The following is an 18,933-nucleotide window of genomic DNA, read 5'->3' as shown; positions in this document are numbered from 1 at the left end:
GCACAGCACATGGTGCTTGCTGGGACATGAGGCAACCTCGGTCATTAATACTTTGGCATAACAAGCACGACATGGCAGACTACAAAATGTCACAGATGTTCTAAGAACACAGAGAGGGGTCAGAGAAGAGACAGCATATTAAGGAAAGCAGCATGGCCTAGTGAATGCAGCTCAAGACATGGCAAGAACTGGACTAGACTAGGACTGGCATCACATGTGTAACCTGATGGGGCACTGGAGCCGGCACAGACTGACATTACTAGGAGTCTGAGCAGCGGTGCACTTTGGCAGGCCTGCATGGTTATTTACTGAAGTGAGAATTCAATATGAATTTAAAGTGGATTTCAGATTTGGGGCCAGAATAGCTGAATGGAAAACATTAAATACATTTTCCAGTTCAGCTATTTTGACTTTTATTTCGAAATTCACTCCGAAATTTAGTGAATAACCCTGTCAAACTGTTCTCTGGTGGAATTGCCTTTACATATAGAGACAGTGATTGGCTTAATGCTTATAATGCTTCATCAGTCGTTGCCATTATCGGTGGAAGAGACACTGTAGAAGAAAGACGTACACCGGCGATCGCAGCGCACCCTCCTGCTACTTCGTACCACCAGGAGTGCAATCCATTTAGCAGCTTGTATAAAATAGAACAGCAAAATTAGTATAAAGTAAAGATAAGCAGCACTTTCAAATATGATGCTCTGGGTCAATTTTTCACATAAATATAGGATTCAAACAGGGCCAGTGCAAGGACTCTTGGCTACACTGACGAAGATGCATATTGCCACCTTGCAAAAAAATGCAACTTCACCTGTGTTCCTCTTACCCCCTTTTGTATTTTTTATCACCTCTTTTGATTGTCGTACCCGCTTTAGTTTCTTATCCCTGTTTTTCCCCTTTGTGCGGGGTGGGCTGGGACGGTGGGCCGGGGGGCAATTGTCCCCAGGCTGCAGTAAATCCAGGGCCGCCCGCATCCAGCAAAAAAAGGAAAAATCCGAATCCCTTGCCTCTGACTGGGGACTCGGATTTTTCAACTTACCGTACCCCTCTCCCTGCAGCCTGTGGAGTCGGCCGGCCTCTCCTGATGATGTCAAGAGGTGGGGGCGAGACTTCCACTGCTCATCTCATAAGGACCGCTGGGGAGTCTGGGAGAAGAGCAGAGGAAGTCATGCCCCCTCCCCATGTCATCATCAGGAAGAGGCTGGCCGACTCCACTAACTGCTGGCTGCTGCTCCTGCTTCTGTTAGCTCCTGGCGCCTGCCCACCCCTCTCTGGCCTACGCTAAGACTCAGGGAGGGGGAATTACACTTTATTTTTCATGTTTTGTTTTTTTATCCCCTTCCTCAGCTCCTGTCCCCCCTCTCGAGCTCCTGCCCTCCCCCCCCCCTTAGCTCCTGTCCTCCCCCCCCCTTGGCTCTGTCTGTGTGTGTGCGGCAGTTTGTCTGTGTGTGTGTCAGTATGTCTGTAACTGTGTGTGTGTGTGTGTGTGTGCCTTTCAGTGATTGTGTCTGTTTAGGTGACTGCCCTCCCTTTCAATCACATGGGAAAGTTGTTTTTACTCTCCTCTTGGTGCAATGGACCACTTGACTGGATTTGCCCCCCAGGCCTAAGGCTGCCAGCGGTCCCCTGCCTTTGTGTGTCTTATACTCTCCTTATGTGTCTCTTACAGCCCCCCTGTTTGTCTCTTTTGCTCCAACCTCCTTTTGTGTCTTTGTCCCCCAAGTCCCTTTTGTGTGTCTCTTCACTTCAGCCCCTTTGATTGTTTCTCTCTCCCCTTAACCAGCCAATCTGTTTCTCTTCCTCCCAGCACCTTATCACTGGCCCCCTCCAGCCCCTCTGTGTGTCACTTTTCACTTTCACCAGTGTTTTTTTCACTTCCCCATCCTCTGTGTGTCTGTTTCTCCCTTTACAGCCCCTTTTGTGTATTTCTCCCCTTAGTCCCTCTGTGTGTCTCTCCTCCTAGCACTTTATGGGTCTCTTTCCCCCACCCTAGCCTTTCTGTGTGTCTCTTTCTCCCCTTCCAGCCCCTCTGTGATTCTCTCTCTCCCTACCAAAGCCGCTCTATGCATCTTTTTCCTGAGCCCCTTTTGTATGTGTCTCTTCCACACCCCCCCGTCCCGTTTGTGGTCTCTTCCACTCCCTACTCCCTTTGTGGTCTCTTCTACTCCACCCACTGTTTGTGATCTCTTCCCTCCTGCTTACTTCCTTAGCATTGCTAAGCAGACCACAGTAGAGGATCTTCTGTATCCTCTAGCCGGCCTCACAGGACCGTGTTTGTTGTGCTCAGCAAGCAACATCCTGTCAGACTAAGTAGAGGAATACGGAAGATCCTATATTGCGGTCTGCGTGGCCACGCTACATTGGGTGACTGGCAGGAGGGGGAGTGCTGTGGGCTCCACAGTTGCTGGTCACCTGGAGATTGTGCGTCCCGGACCGGTGCACCCTAGGCGTTATCCTGTACCGTCTTATTGCTGTGCTGGCCCTGGCTGTACATGCATAAAAATAGTTTGCTACTATTTCTTTATGAAACTTACTGTTATGTTTACTGAGCTAGGAATTGAAAAAAATCACAAATAGAATAATTGAGCTGTGATTACTAGATAGAACAACTAGAAAAGCTACAATTTCTGGGGAAATTGTGTGAAGTGTTCTTGCCTCCACCAGTAGTCTACAACTGGAGTGGGCAGAGTAACTGGGTGGAGTGGCTTGAGTAACTGTTGTGTGATTGGAGTGGCTGGAGTAACTGTGGAAAGGTTGGAGTGTGGTTCACTCACTCTACAGCAAGGGCAGAGAAGAACTTTCAAATCTTTCAAATCCCTCGAACATTCCACCAACTGCCAACAGGAACTAATAGATTTCAAATAGGGCAGAGAAGAGCAGTTAAAAACAAACTGCTCCAAATTGCTCAATTGCCATCTTCAAACGGTCATATTTTAAAAACTATAAATCCTAAAGCAAAGAACTTTATATTGTGAGAATCAGACCTACATTTTGATGCATAGTATGTCTCTGAAGTATTAACAATGAAGGCACAGTCGCAGTTTAGAAATTGCCCTTCAAATTTGAGCAGGCTAGAGTGGAGTTTCAATGAATGTCAATGGACGGCGTGAGTTGCAAACAAATGGTCATGTGAAAACTATCAGGTCTATGGCTTAGCCGTGGACATTTCTAGTGGCAGCAGGGATAGCTGAACGTTTTGATATAAGATTTGTGTAGGTGGGCCTGAAAATGAGGCAGTGGTGGCAGTTTAGAAATCATGTCCTGATTTTTCTGCTTTTGCCAGCTCCCATTCTAGTTTTGAACATTTCGCCATTCATTCCTATGGGACCAATTTCGCCACAAGAACGACGATATTCCGTGAACTATGCAAGAACACTTAATAACTAGAAAAGCTACAATTTCTGGGGAAATTGTGTGAAGTGTTCTTGCCTCCACCAGTAGTCTACAACTGCAGTGGGCGGAGTAACTGTTATTATTTATTTATATAGCACATTTAAGTGCAACGTTGTTGCCCAAAGTGCTTCACAGTTACATTAAAACATACATTTATAAAAACATTAGCAGGTGTACAAAAGGCCCTGTCTATGACATCACTTGCTGCTCCAGCCTGGCACAGGTCAGATTATTTTGGCGGTTGCCATCTTCAAACGGTCGTATTTTAAAAACTATATAAGATTTGTGTAGGTGGGCTTGAAAATGAGGGAGTGGTGGCAGTTTAGAAATCATGTCCTGATTTTTCAGCTTTTGTCAGCTCGCACTCTAGTTTTGAACATTTTGCCATTCAATCCTATGGGACCAATTTTCGCCACAAAGACAACGATATTCTGTGAACCATTCCGCGAAATGTTCCACAAAGTAATAGCAATCCGATCGCGAACAATCGCGAACAATCCGCACGTTTCGGTATATTACTGTCTATGTAGTGTAAAAACTGTGGGAGGAGTTACTGTGGTAAATTTGGCTATAATAATAATAATAATAATAATATATATGTGAGATAACATTAAGTGGTCTTGCTAGGCAAGAACACTTAATTAATACTCAGTAGTTATTTAAAGTCATGAACATTCAGGTTGGGTCATGTTAAAGCAGCAAGCCATCGACAGCTAACTGAGGTGTCCAGGCAATCCGTAAACAATCAGCAGATCACAAACCTTACGATCATACACGTGATCAGGAAAAACCCTCAATAATATTCTGTCGTTTTCTCTATGAACACTAAACTATAGTCTGTTTTCATTCCTGCAATGCATAGTTTAAAATTTCCAAATGAAAGAAAAAAAATGTCAAGGTTGGCCAAAGAACACGTTTTAGAAGGGCTACACATCCGTTCGTTCCAGTTGTAAAATGAATAATTTAAAAGATGGATAGGGAATGTTGTAAATTTAGACTGCAGATCACGCTATACATTTCTGCCAGATGTATGCGGAGGTTACAATGAAAAAAATACTTCAAGGCAAGTATTTTCACCTCTCTATTCAACCATTATTCTACCATTATTGTCTCTCGTACATTTGTTATACTGATCTTTGTATGTACCCCATCTCCAGGCACTCAATTCCCTGTTATTTTCCTTTCTTGTACCTTTCTAATTTGTTCTCACTGATTATCATCTGTATTTAATCTGCTCTTTGTTGATCCCTCTTTAGCTTCTATCCCACCTTCTCCCTAACAGTCATGTTAATGCCAGATGCCTGAATTCTCCTGTTTCTGATTCTGTTACAAGAGAACGTCCAATGTTTGAATCCTGCCAACAATCTCAAACAAACTATGCACTGACAGTATGAGTGAAATTACACATTTAAATACAATTAAAATCGTTTTTTCTTATTTAAAGGCTCCAGACCCTTAAAGCACATTATCTTGCTTAAATGCTTAATGTGTGAAAAGTGTGTCATCTTTTGCATTTTAGAAAAATTGCAGCTTTCAATAGAAATTGGAATTTGTGTAAATGTCACACCCACCTGGCTTTCAAGCAGACAAGACGTCCTGTCACTTCCTGGTTTGTTCTGCTCAGTGGTGCTAAACTTCAAGAGGCAGCAATTGCCCAGAGCACCTACTTACCAAAGACTTCTAATTGAGCTGCATTGGGAAAGCTGTGATTGGACAGCCACAGAAAGTCTGGGCAAGGGCAGACGTGGGGAAGGGGTAGCAAAGGCTGCAGACAAGAGATCTTCGGCTTTTGTAAGCAGTTTTAGATAGACCCCGAATAGAAAAATGCATTAATTAAATGCATGCATGTTTTCATTTAGGGTATATTTACTAAACAGTGATTTTTTTTATTTGAACAGTGGAGTGACCTTTTAATGGTCATAGTGTGACATGTCTGCTACAATCCTATTCTGGGATATAACGCATTAACTGCAACAAATTCCTTAGCATAGGTGAAAATGAAACACGATTAATCTCTTTTGTAAGCAGTCAGTCATGTTTCAGATATTATGGGTGCATGCTAGTGCTAACATTTATTTCAAGAGGTTTCTCATTGATTGAACAGTTAAGCTTGGCAAATCATAGCACTCACTCACTCTGAATAAAATGCATGTTTTTTGTAGGGAAATGTATTGAGGGAAACTTTCCATTAATCATCTGACAAATTATTTTGGGGTGGGGCAGGACTTTGTCTTTGGATCTAGACAGCACAGTACCTTGAGCCAGCCCCATTAGTGAGATACACTGCAATCTTACCTTATTTAACCTATATCTGTTGATGATTCAGGTTTTCTTGAAATTATATTATAAACTCACATTTGTGTCCACCAGTGAGTGACTTAAAGACGCTGTGTCAACTATAAATGTCTTTACATTAATATTCTTTTTTGACCAAGTTATAATAATTACCTGTCATACCGATGCTGATTATAAGTCCTCCTACTGTAACATCTGTTCACATTAACTCAGCCTTGCTCCAGGTATCTCCATTCTTGCAACCATTAGGTTGAGCCAGCAGTCAATGGCTTTTACAACTACAGTATCTCACAAAAGTGAAAACACCCCTCGCATTTATGTAAATATTTTGTTATATCTTTTTATTTAACAACACTGAAGAAATGACACTCAGCTACAATGTAAAGTGTACAGCCTGTATAACAGTGTAAATTTGCTGTCCCCTCAAAATAACTCAACACACAGCCATTAATGTCTAAACCGTTGGCAACAAAAGTGAGTACACCCTTAGGTGGAAATATCCAAATTGGGCCCAAAGTGTCAATATTTTGTGTGGCCAACATTATTTTCCAGCACTACCTTAACCCTCACGGGCATGGAGTTCACCAGAGCTTCACAGGTTGCCACTGGAATCCTTCTCTCACTCCTCCATGACGACATCACAGAGCTGGTGGATGTTAGAGACTTTGCGCTCCCACACCTTCCGTTTGAGGATACACCACAGATGCTCAATAGGGTTTAGGTCTGGAGACATGCTTGGCCAGTCCACCTTTCCCTTCAGCTTCTTTAGCAAGGCAGTGGTCGTCTTGGAGGCGTGTTTGGGTTTGTTATCATGTTGGAATACTGCCCTGCGGCCTAGTTTCCGAAGGGAGGGGATCATGCTCTGCTTCAGTATGTCACAGTACATGTTGGCATTCATGGTTCCCTCAATGAATTGTAGCTCCCCAGTGCCGGCAGCACTCATGCAAGCCCAGACTATGACACTACCACCATCATGCTTGAATGTAGGCAAGACACACTTGTCTTTGTACTCCTCACCTGGTTGCCGCCACACACGCTTGACACCATCTGAACCAAAAACGTTTATCTTGCTCTCATCGGACCACAGGACATGGTTCCAGTAATCCATGTCCTTAGTCTGCTTGTCTTCAGCAAACTGTTTGTGGGCTTACTTGTGCAATCTCTTTAGAAGAGGCTTCCTTCTGGGATGACAGCCATGCAGACCAATTTAATGCAGTGTGTGGCGTATGATCTGAGCACTGACAGGCTGATCCCCCACCCCTTCATCCTCTGTAGCAATGCTGGCAGCACTCATATGTCTATTTCCCAAAGGCAACCTCTGGATATAATGCTGAGCACGTGCACTCAACTTCTTTGGTCGACCATGGCGAGGCCTGTTCTGAGTGGAATCTGTCCTGTGAAACCGCTGTATGGTCTTGCCCACTGTGCTGCAGCTCAGTTTCAGGGTCTTGGCAATCTTCTTATAGCCTAGGCCATCTTTATGTAGAGCAACAATTCTTTTTTTCAGTTCCTCAGATAGTTCTTTGCCATGAGGTGCCATGTTGAAGTTTCAGTGACCAGTATCAATTTATCAATAGTCAAGTCACTTTTATTATTTTTTCCAGCTAGCACAGTCATCTGCATTAGTGAGTATACTCATTTTTAGCACCAACACTTTAACTATTTAGTTTTAACACTGTTTTTAATTGCTTTCATCACTTATGTTTGTATACTCACTATGCTCTTACTAGTATTTAATTTAACACTATTACTATTTATTTGCCCCCCACATTTTAGTGTAGGACCCACCAATAATGGGGTACTTTGAAAGTAGTGGTGGGCTTAACAACATATGGCCATATGGTGGGACCAAATCCCCATATTTATACTTAGTTAGGCATTTTAGTAGCCTTCTTTGTTTCTTATATTTTTTTGTAGTCTGAGTGCGCCACAACTATTTATTCTTTAATTCATGAAGTTTTGGTCACAGCGGCAGCACCTTTCATACAAAATTCAGGTCTCGGGAGTGCCCCCTATCCTTTCTCTGTTTATGAAAATATATAATAACACATTTACATATATGTGAGGGGTGTACTAACCTTTTTCAGATACTGTATCTATTTCTCAACACTATTTTTAATATCATTGACATGAATAAACTTTTAGATTTGAAGTACTTTCTCTTTCTTTCTTTATTTAGAATGAAAAAACAAACAAACCTCAAAACAAGTTTTTACACAAATGAATTGCAAATCTGGTTATTCACTAGACCCTGAATTGTAGAAAACTAAAGAAACACTCCAAGTACCATAACCACTGATGCACATTGTAGGGGTTATGATGCAAGCAACACACTGGTGCTCTCCCCAATGTAGCCAGTAAAACTGTTTGCTACAAGGTGGGAGGTTATCAAGATGGGGATGCTTAAACCTGCCTCCATGTATAGGGGATAACCCCGGAATGACAGAACCCTGGAATGACAGAAAACCAGACCAAAACCAATCGGGCTTATGGTCTAGGTATACAGTGCGAGAAAAGTATATGTCTTAAAAACATTGAAATCTGTATTCTAGTAACTTAAAAGCAGGGTAAGCCTCATCAACACGGATTTTGTAGAACCCCTTAAAAAAGTGAACACAATATTTGTATGTGTTACTAAAGTGTAAGATACCTTTTGATTAGCAAGCAGACAGTGCTACTAAGATACTGAGAAGAAGCTGAGGGTTCAATTGCCAAACTGTGGCGTCACTTCAAACTATTTCCCTAATATTGCAGTGCAGACTCACTATGAATCTGAGCCTTAAACTTAACCCCTTAAGGACACATGACGTGTGTGACACGTCATTATTCCATTTTATTCCAGAAGTTTGGTCCTTAAGGGGTTAAACGGACACTATAGTCACCAGATGGCCACTGGAGGTGTTTCCTGTGTTGATGATTTACAATGTGCAGAGCTGAACATTCTCCATAGAAATGTACTGATTTGTTTTGAAACACATGCACATTAGCCTCCCAATGCTTTCCTATGGGAAAGCATTGGATTGGCTGAGATAATCAATTATGATGATCTCAGCCAAGGATGTAGATCTAGGGCCGAGCCAGCATTGGCGCTAGAATAAAGGTGAGTTTACAGCCTAAATGGGAGTAAGAGAGGGGGGTGGGTAGGGCAGCTACCTATAATGTTTTTAACACTATAGGGTCAGGAATACACATTTGTATTCCTGACCCTATAGTGTTCCTTTAATGCCAATATTGGCACCTAGATTAAAAAAAGACAGATATACTCGAATAAAGGAGAGGATAGACAATTACAATCAAGTTATATTAACCTACAGATCCCTTTCATGGAAAAGAAAATGTCCTGAACTGTCTGCCACTTCAGTACCCTGTGCACAGTATAATGCTACAGTGATAGACAGAAGAGGATGGTGCTGACATTAACTTCCTATTCAAATAACCTCTTACTCTCTTTAGCTTCTTACTGTGTCTACCTTACTGTGAGTGAGTGAGTGTAGCTGTCAGTGTGTGTCTGTGAGTGAGAATGGGTGTGCCTGTGAGTGTGTGTCAGTGTGTGTATGTCATTTTATGTGTATCTGAGAGTGTGTGCCTGTCAGTGAGTGTGTGTTAGTGTGTGTCTGTCAGTGAAAGTGTGTGTTGGTTAAACAGTGTGTGCCAATGACTGTATGTGTATGCCAATGACTGTGTATCTGTCAGTGAGTGTATATCAGTGCATGTATCAATGAGGGCATGTGTCTGTCAGTCAAAAAAGTGGCCTTGACATGAATTGGGGGGTCACATTTAGATTTTGGGGGTGCCCGAATTTAGTCGTGCCTAGGGCAGCACAAACACAGAATACACCACTGGGAGGGAGACCGGCTACCTCTACCTCCTCTCGCTGGGTGTCCATTTGCCGCTGGGGAGGAAGGCCAATTGCTTCTACCTCTGCTCGCTGGGATTCCAACTGCTGCTGGGGAGGGGGGAGACTGACTGCCTCCACTCCCTTGGATGCATTCTGCCACTGGGGAGGGAGTCTAACCACCTCCTATGTAAAGTCCATTAAATCCCAAGTCTCTGGGATCACCAATGCGGAAGTGCAGAGGTTAACGGTGCTGTGCCCTACCATTTGGCCAACTGCATCTAATGCCTTGATCTCCTAGGCTACTGGTTGGATTTGGGCAGAGGCCAGCGGCACTCTGCCTCTATGCCAGCTCTTCCACTGGTGGAGTGGTAAGCTCCTGAACTCCACTGTCACCAGAAGGCCATAGGGCATACTGCTGAACAGTCTTAAGTAGCCCCCTATAAGTCTTTTCCAAACTCAAGAAATAGTACATAGATTTCTTCTTGCAAAAATATGTGGCACAAGCCAGATCATACACGGAGGACTCAGATTATTAAGGAATTTGAGGATCTTGATTGGAAGTAGGAGTATCTTTTGGTGACAGTGGATGTGACATCCCTTTATACAGTTATAGATCATGAAAAGGGTATAAAGGCCGTCCAAAGTGTTTTAAATAATGATCCTGAGATGCATTTTGAACAGACACCTTTTATTCTAGACCTCGTTAGGTTCATGCTGTCGGTTTTGTTCCCCAATTTTTTCTGGTTTGAAGGAGTGTATTACCTTCAAACATGTCGAACAGCCATGGGCTGTAAGACCTATTTCAAACCAACAGATGGGAATGGTTTTATTGAATTCTCGAGTTGTCCTCACCGTAAATGGTTGACAAATATTCCTAAGGGACAACATATGAGAATTTTTTTAAATTGTACAGATAAGGAGGATTTTAAGGAACAAGTGCAGATTTGAAACAAAAAGCTTTCTGATAGACATTACCCTGAAGACCTTCTGTCTAATACACAAAGAAAAGTTGAAGGTCTTCAAAGTAAGGATCTCTTATTGAATGAAAGAAAAAAGATCTCAAGTAACAATTCAGAATTTGCCTTCTTTACAAAATATAATATATTGTGCACCCCCATATTGATTTATAATTAGTGTGTTATGACAGTGAGCAGCCACTGGCTGCTCGCTGTTTTGTTGACATGCCCCTACTCGCGGCAATGCCGCGAGTAGGGGCATTTAGGAGGATATAACCTACACGCGCAGTGCTGTTTTTGTCATAATGGATGAAAACAGACACATTTTTAAAGATTTTCGTCCGAAAACGAATGGTTTGAAGACGAAATTCGGGATTGACGAATGAAATTTTTATTTAAAACAAAATCTTTCGTAGAAAACGAAAATTTCATTGGTGCACATGTCTATCGTCTATGCTTGATTTTTTTCTTTAATAAATCAAATGTTATATTTTTATTGACTTTTTCCTCTATTTATGGGAATCCCATTATTGGCTACTATAGTGATTGTGGCGCCCTGTTATCTGATATTGCATTCAGTTTTGTTCTTTGGTTTATTTGAGGTTGGGAGTGACCTCTAGACAGTGGCTTGTCTGCATTTTTTTCCACATCACTTGCTCCACCCACCTATCTATTTTTTGTTTATCCTCCTTAAACCGGATCGTTGTCTCTCAGAGCTCCAAGTGGACCTGATTTGATTGCTCTATTGTATCCTGATATGAAATTGGTCTGTTGAGTAAGTTAAGTGCCTCCCACAGTCGACCCTAGAATTCAAATGCTCTCGTTACCCTTGTGGCCATTGCCATAATCTGGAGCACTATCTCCACTGGTTAGTTTGGCCTGAACAGGGATAGTCTCCAGAGTGCATCTTTCAGAAACTCAGATGCCTCTTCAGCTCCTTTCCCAGGCAGCCATCTACACCTCTGCCTATACTGTGATGAGCTACTGCCTTTACAAAAGGCACTTGCGGCCCTCAGTCCTAGCTCTTTTTTACTTGTCCCAGGCTACAGGGACCATGCAGCCAGCCAACAGGTCAACAAGACTCTGCATAGCAAGACCACTTAATGTTATCTCACATATATATTATTATTATTATTATTATTATTATTATTATTATTGCCAAATTTACCACCCTAACTCCTCGCACAGTTTTTACACTACATAGACAGTAATATACCGAAATGTGCGGATTGTTCCCGATTGGATTTCTATTACTTTGTGGAACGTTTCGCCGAATGGTTCACGCAATATCGTCGTTTTTGTGGCGAAATTGGTCCCATAGGAATGAATGGCAAAATGTTCACAACTAGAGTGGGAGCTGGCAAAAGCTGAAAAATCAGGACATGATTTCTAAACTGCCACCACTCCCTCATTTTCAAGCCAACCTACACAAATCTTACATCAAAACGTTCAGCTATCCCTGCTGTCACTAAACATGTCCACGCAGTGGCGTACACATGACCTATGGGGCCCCGGTGCGAAAATTGATCCGTGGGCCCCCCCCGCACGCTTACTCTGCGCAGGCCGGGGCCGCAACACATGGCGGCGGGCACCTGGTCGCAGGGGTTGCAGGGTTGCGACCCCTGTGACCGCGGTATGCACACCAGTGCATGCAGATGCACACACACTTAAAGGAACACTACAGACACCCAGATCACATCAGCTCAATGAAGTGGTCTGGGTGTCAGGTCCCTCTAGTTTTAACCCTGCAGCTAAAAGCATAGCAGTTTCAGAGAAACTGCTATGTTTCACTGAGGGTTAATCCAGCCTCTAGCGGCTGTCTCACTGACAGCCGCTAGAGGAGCTTCCGCGATTCTAAGACACTGAACGTCCATAGGAAAGCATTGAGTAATGTTTTCCTATGGGCGGTTTGAATGCGCGCACGGCTCTTGCCGTGCATGCGCATTCGGAGCTGAGCGGCGGAGGGATCCCCAGCGCCAAGGGAGTCCGGCGCTGGAGAAAGGTAAGTGCTGAAGACACACATACACTCTCACGAACAGACGCATACACACTAGCTAAGAGACATACACATTTACTGACAGAGACACACTCAGCGACAGACATACATACACACTCATTTACAAAACATACACTCTCACTGACAAACACACACTCACTAACAGACATCAAACAGACTCACTAACACAAACACACTCAGTAACAGACACACACAGTAACACACTCACTGACACTCACTAGCAGACACACACTCACTGACACTAACACTAACACACACACTAACACTCACAGTAACACTCACAGTAACACTAACACACACAGTAACACACACTAACACTCACAGTAACAGTAGCATACACACTAGCACTCACAGTAACACTAACACACACACTAACACACACAGTAACACTAACACTCACAGTAACACGACACACACTAACACATTTTTTTTAAAAATTTAATCCCCCAGCCTCCTTACCTTTTGGAGTGCTGAGGGGATTCCCTCGGGTCCAGTGGTGCTGCTGGGCTCCTGGGGGGCCGGTCACCCGGCGGGCAGTCAGGCTGGCGGGTGCACGAGCGAGCACTCTCCCCTGAGTGCTTCCTCTTCAGCTCCCTCGCGCGCCGCGTACTGATGACGTCATCTTCCGGCGCCGGTATCACTGCGGTGCGCGAGGGAGCTGAAGAGGAAGCACTCAGGGGAGAGTGCTCCCTCGCGCACCGGCCAGCATGCCTGCCCGCCGGGTGTAAGCAGGGCCAGTCTCAGGGGGCCCGTAGGTGGCCGGCTCCTGGGCCCTCCAGGAGAAGAGGCTGGCCCAGTGCGTACATACCGGGTCGCAGACCCTGGTATGTACGCCACTGTGTCCACGGCTAAGCCATAGTCCTGATAGTTTTCACAATATGACCATTTGTTTGCAGCTCACACCGTCCATTGACATTCATTGAAACTCGACTCTAGCCAGCTCAAATTTGAAGGGCAATTTCTAAACTGCGACTGTGCCTTCATTTTTAATACTATACATCACAATGTAGGTCTGGGTCTTGTGATTCTCACAATGTAAAGCTCTTTGCTGTAGGATGTACAGTTTTTAAAATATGACCATTTGAAGATGGCAACCGCCAAGATACTCTGACCTGTGCCAGGCTGGAGCAGCAAGTGATGTCATAGACAGGGTCTTTTGTACACCTACTAATGTTTTTATAAATGTATGCTTTAATGTAACTGTGAAGCACTTTGGGCAACAACGTTGCAATTAAATGTGCTATATAAATAAATAAAAGTTGAAATGCTTTTCTCACTCTATCAATATCGGCAATATCGGTATCTTTAGTGGCTGATACCGATATTGCCGAAAATACTGAATATCGGCCGATAATATCGGTAAACCGATAATTGCTCTATCTCTAATTGTAGACTACTGGTGGAGGCAAGAACACTTCACACAATTTCCCCAGAAATTGTAGCTTTTTTGGTTATCACTCTCATTTCAGTCAGTGCAGACTGAACTTTCTCCTTTAGTCAGATGCCCAATTATTAGAAATTAAACTAAGTTTGGCTGAGCCAAGATGGCTTTTATAGAGGAAAAATAATTAGTTACTTATTCCAAACTTTCCATTGAAATTCATGTGGTGGCATACTTTTTAATCAATCTTATTTGGCTTAGGCCAAATTAAACTTGTTCCTATGCACAGATGACCGATTAGTAAAAAAAGAAAAAGAAAAAAAAGAAAATGTCAAATGTTGGGTGAGTCATGATGATTTTTTATAAAGGAAAAGCTTATTTTTTATGAAGAATTTCCCTTTCAAATACAAGGGTGTTAATGTTCCAGATTTGGTGCCATATTATGCGACCAATATTGTTTGGCTCAGGCCAAATTGAATTTGTTCCATTAGAGAGATGCTTAAGTAGTAGAAAACAAACACAATATTTTTTATAAAGTTAGTGCTTGGTCACATATTCTGATTTTTATTTAATTATATAAATGTTAGGGTGTCTAATTTTGTGATCAATATTATTTGGCTCTGGCCAAATTTACTTTTTCCTTTAGAAGGATGTCCGATTAGTAGAATGCAAACCAAATACGGTTGAGCCAAGATGGTTTTCTTAGCGGAAATGCTCACTTACTTATTCAGATTTTCCCTTTGAAATGCATAGTTGCTAAATTGGGTGAAATTGATTTTATAACAAAGCTAATTTGGATGAACCAAGATATTTTTATGGAAGAAAAGTTTGGCTATGAATTCAGAATTTTCCAGTGAAATTACTGGATGTTAGGGATTCCAAGTTTGATGCCCTATTTTGCCAATAATACAGTTTGGCTCAGGCCATCGAACCTATTGCTTTAGTTAAGAGAATACAAACCAAATTTGGGGGAGCCACCATACTGTTCACAAAGGAGAAGTATGGCTCCTTATTAAGAATTTCCCTTTGAGATGCATGGATGTTAGGGTGCCAGGTTTGGTGACATATTATGAAAAATGTAATTGGGCCCAAGCTAGACTGAGCTTTCATGCAATAAAAAAGCTGGATGAACAAGAAGCCAACCTAAATCTGAAGCTAAGTGAATAGGACGATAACGTCAGTTTATGAGTTATACAAAACTGCACTCCTTGCCTCAATGAGAGCCAGTGGCTCCAGCTCTGACCTAAGTCCAGTGCTGCAGGGCTAAGCTCATTGGCTGTCAGCAATTAGCTGGTCCTGCAGTTCAAGGCTCAGGAGCGCTAATGGGAACTCCTAGCCTGAGCATCTGGCTCTAAAAACAAGACAAGAGGCTGGGGATAGCACCTCACCATAGCTAAGAAGTCAACCTAGCTGCATACCGTTTGACTACATACATTGGGGTAGGGAAGGGGGGGATGCTAGGACAGTATTACAACCAGTGCAGTGTGCTATAGTGGTTGTGGTACTTGGAGTATTCCTTTAAAATTTACTGGCAAAATGTGGACAACAATAACTATAGTTACAACTTGGATGGTTTTGTTTGCCTCTTGCCATTCAGATCTTATTTGGTACAATTCAAAGTTTAGTGAATTAGTGATCCAGAGGAAGGCGAAAAAACTTGGACATGCATTAGTAAGAAGTCCAAGTAAAAAATTCCTTCCTGACCCCATATTAAGGCGATCGGCTATAAATCTGTCCCTGGATCTGTATTGAAATAATTTCATATGAATATTACCCATTTACTATCAGCCCATTGTTTTATACATTACCGTCTTCTTTATATTGCACCAACTTCTGCATAATCTATAAAGAAACATTAGAACAGGTAATTCAGTACAGAATTCACATAGGTGTAACTAGAAAAGGTCGATGTTTAAACAGAGTTACACTTACTTTCTATAATCCACATGGATGTATGATATAAAGGTGGCTATAGGAAATCCTATGGCCTTGAAATTCCTAAAAAACATTAGATATATTAGAATAGTTATAATGTAACCAGAATTACCCCCTCTCCGGACACTGGAAAGTATTTCCTATCTAAATACTATATAAATTATTTTTTTTTTAAATCAATATATTAAATATTTCCCCCAAAATATTTAATTATTGAAACATTTGTCCCAAATTATTAAATCATTTAAAATTCTTAAATCATTTCGGATTATTCTGGCAATTAATAGGAAATCTGAGGAGTACCTGTTTACACTTTGATCCCAGCTAAACACTGATTGGCTTCAGAGGGTGCAAGTCCTGTGTTACAGTCCCTCTGTTTATTGTGATGTAAGATGCATAATGACATCATTGTTTAGTTACAACCTTAGAAGTTATAGGGCAGATCAAATGGCTTGTTTGGTTTGTTTTTTATCCTTTTTTGAATATTTATTGATACAAAGTTTGCCTCTAACAATTTTCTCTGTCAGTACATGTAATTCCCACTTTCAGCAGATTTAAATTTAAACTGTTGAAACAATTTACAGTTAATATGATGCCCTCATACCGATTAAAAGAGCTTTTACATAAGAGGTTAACAATAAGCCAAATATAAAGTGTATCTGAAAAGAACACTCAATGCACCATAACCACTTCCCTAGCACCCCTCAAATGTAAGTAGCCAAACCGTTTAGTCCCTTTCTGTCTACTCTAGCTAAGCCTGGAAGTGGAGAGCTTAGGTTATTGGCTGAGAGTGATGAGCGAATGCACCCAACCTATGAATTGGCATAATGGGATACTATAGTGGTGGGAATACAGGGAGTGCAGAATTATTAGGCAAGTTGTATTTTTGAGGATTAATTTTATTATTGAACAACAACCATGTTCTCAATGAACCCAAAAAACTCATTAATATCAAAGCTGAATATTTTTGGAAGTAGTTTTTAGTTTGTTTTTAGTTTTAGCTATTTTAGGGGGATATCTGTGTGTGCAGGTGACTATTACTGTGCATAATTATTAGGCAACTTAACAAAAAACAAATATATACCCATTTCAATTATTTATTTTTACCAGTGAAACCAATATAACATCTCAACATTCACAAATATACATTTCTGACATTCAAAAACAAAACAAAAACAAATCAGTGACCAATATAGCCACCTTTCTTTGCAAGGACACTCAAAAGCCTGCCATCCATGGATTCTGTCAGTGTTTTGATCTGTTCACCATCAACATTGCGTGCAGAAGCAACCACAGCCTCCCAGACACTGTTCAGAGAGGTGTACTGTTTTCCCTCCTTGTAAATCTCACATTTGATGATGGACCACAGGTTCTCAATGGGATTCAGATCAGGTGAACAAGGAGGCCATGTCATTAGATTTTCTTCTTTTATACCCTTTCTTGCCAGCCACGCTGTGGAGTACTTGGACACGTGTGATGGAGCATTGTCCTGCATGAAAATCATGTTTTTCTTGAAGGATGCAGACTTCTTCCTGTACCACTGCTTGAAGAAGGTGTCTTCCAGAAACTGGCAGTAGGACTGGGAGTTGAGCTTGACTCCATCCTCAACCCGAAAAGGCCCCACAAGCTCATCTTTGATGATACCAGCCCAAAGCAGTACTCCACCTCCACCTTGCTGGCGTCTGAGTCGGACTGGAGCTCTCTGCCCTTTACCAATCCAGCCACGGGCCCATCCATCTGGCCCATCAAGACTCACTCTCATTTCATCAGTCCATAAAACCTTAGAAAAATCAGTCTTGAGATATTTCTTGGCCCAGTCTTGACGTTTCAGCTTGTGTGTCTTGTTCAGTGGTGGTCGTCTTTCAGCCTTTCTTACCTTGGCCATGTCTCTGAGTATTGCACACCTTGTGCTTTTGGGCACTCCAGTGATGTTGCAGCTCTGAAATATGGCCAAACTGGTGGCAAGTGGCATCTTGGCAGCTGCACGCTTGACTTTTCTCAGTTCATGGGCAGTTATTTTGCGCCTTGGTTTTTCCACACGCTTCTTGCAACCCTGTTGACTATTTTGAATGAAACGCTTGATTGTTCGATGATCACGCTTCAGAAGCTTTGCAATTTTAAGAGTGCTGCATCCCTCTGCAAGATATCTCACTATTTTTGACTTTTCTGAGCCTGTCAAGTCCTTCTTTTGACCCATTTTGCCAAAGGAAAGGAAGTTGCCTAATAATTATGCACACCTGATATAGGGTGTTGATGTCATTAGACCACACCCCTTCTCATTACAGAGATGCACATCACCTAATATGCTTAATTGGTAGTAGGCTTTCGAGCCTATACAGCTTGGAGTAAGACAACATGCATAAAGAGGATGATGTGGTCAAAATACTCATTTGCCTAATAATTCTGCACTCCCTGTACAAAGTTGTATTCCTAGCACTATAGCTCCCTCGCGCCTCCCCTGTCGCTCGCACCCCCACAGCATATTAAGGGGTAAAACACCCTTACTGTACTCACCCGATTCCAGCCCCAATGTCCTTCTGTGCTAAGTCTGCTTTCCGCTCTCTCAACATCGCCTAACATGCATGGCGAACACCACAAACGCATTAAGCCCTCCCCATAGGAAAGCATTGCTGAAATGCTTTCCTATGGGGAATTGACTGACGCTGTCCAGAGCGTGAGGATGTCCAGCGTCAGTTAGGCCACCAAAAGTCACCTAACCACTAGGAAGTGCCTCTAGTGCCTGTCTGATTGATTGACTAGAGGCAGTCTTAACCCTGCAAGGTCATTTTTGCAGTTTCTCACTATGGTCTGGGTGCCTACAGTGTCCCTTTAATTTAGGAGAGCTATTGGAAGCTCATAAGCAGGAGCTTGCGGCTCTCCTGAAGGCTGAGAGGAGGCAAGAGCTGTGCCAGCTAAGAAGTCAAACCATTCTATAAGTGTTGAGTACTTACATTCAGAAGACACTGGAGCACTCCTGTCACCATAAAGTGTACTGTAGTGTTTCTATTTCTCTGGAAACTTCTCTGTAGATTACACCACTGGAATAAAAAACATTGAAAACCAACTTTAACTTATTTGAACCTCCTGGTGACAGTACCCCTTTAATTAGCATTTT

At 42.4% G+C, this 18,933-nt stretch overlaps 1 protein-coding gene across 2 annotated transcripts in view; it reads left to right on the top strand.

Moving 5' to 3' along the window:
* Positions 1-18,933, top strand: part of RASL12 (RAS like family 12) — a 61,265-nt gene that overhangs the window by 22,039 nt on the left and 20,293 nt on the right. The gene's annotated exons all lie outside the window — the stretch shown is intronic.

Source organism: Pelobates fuscus, chromosome 3, assembly GCF_036172605.1.
Source record: "Pelobates fuscus isolate aPelFus1 chromosome 3, aPelFus1.pri, whole genome shotgun sequence".
Lineage (NCBI taxonomy): Eukaryota > Metazoa > Chordata > Amphibia > Anura > Pelobatidae > Pelobates > Pelobates fuscus.
This window is presented reverse-complemented; position numbering and strand designations above follow the sequence as displayed.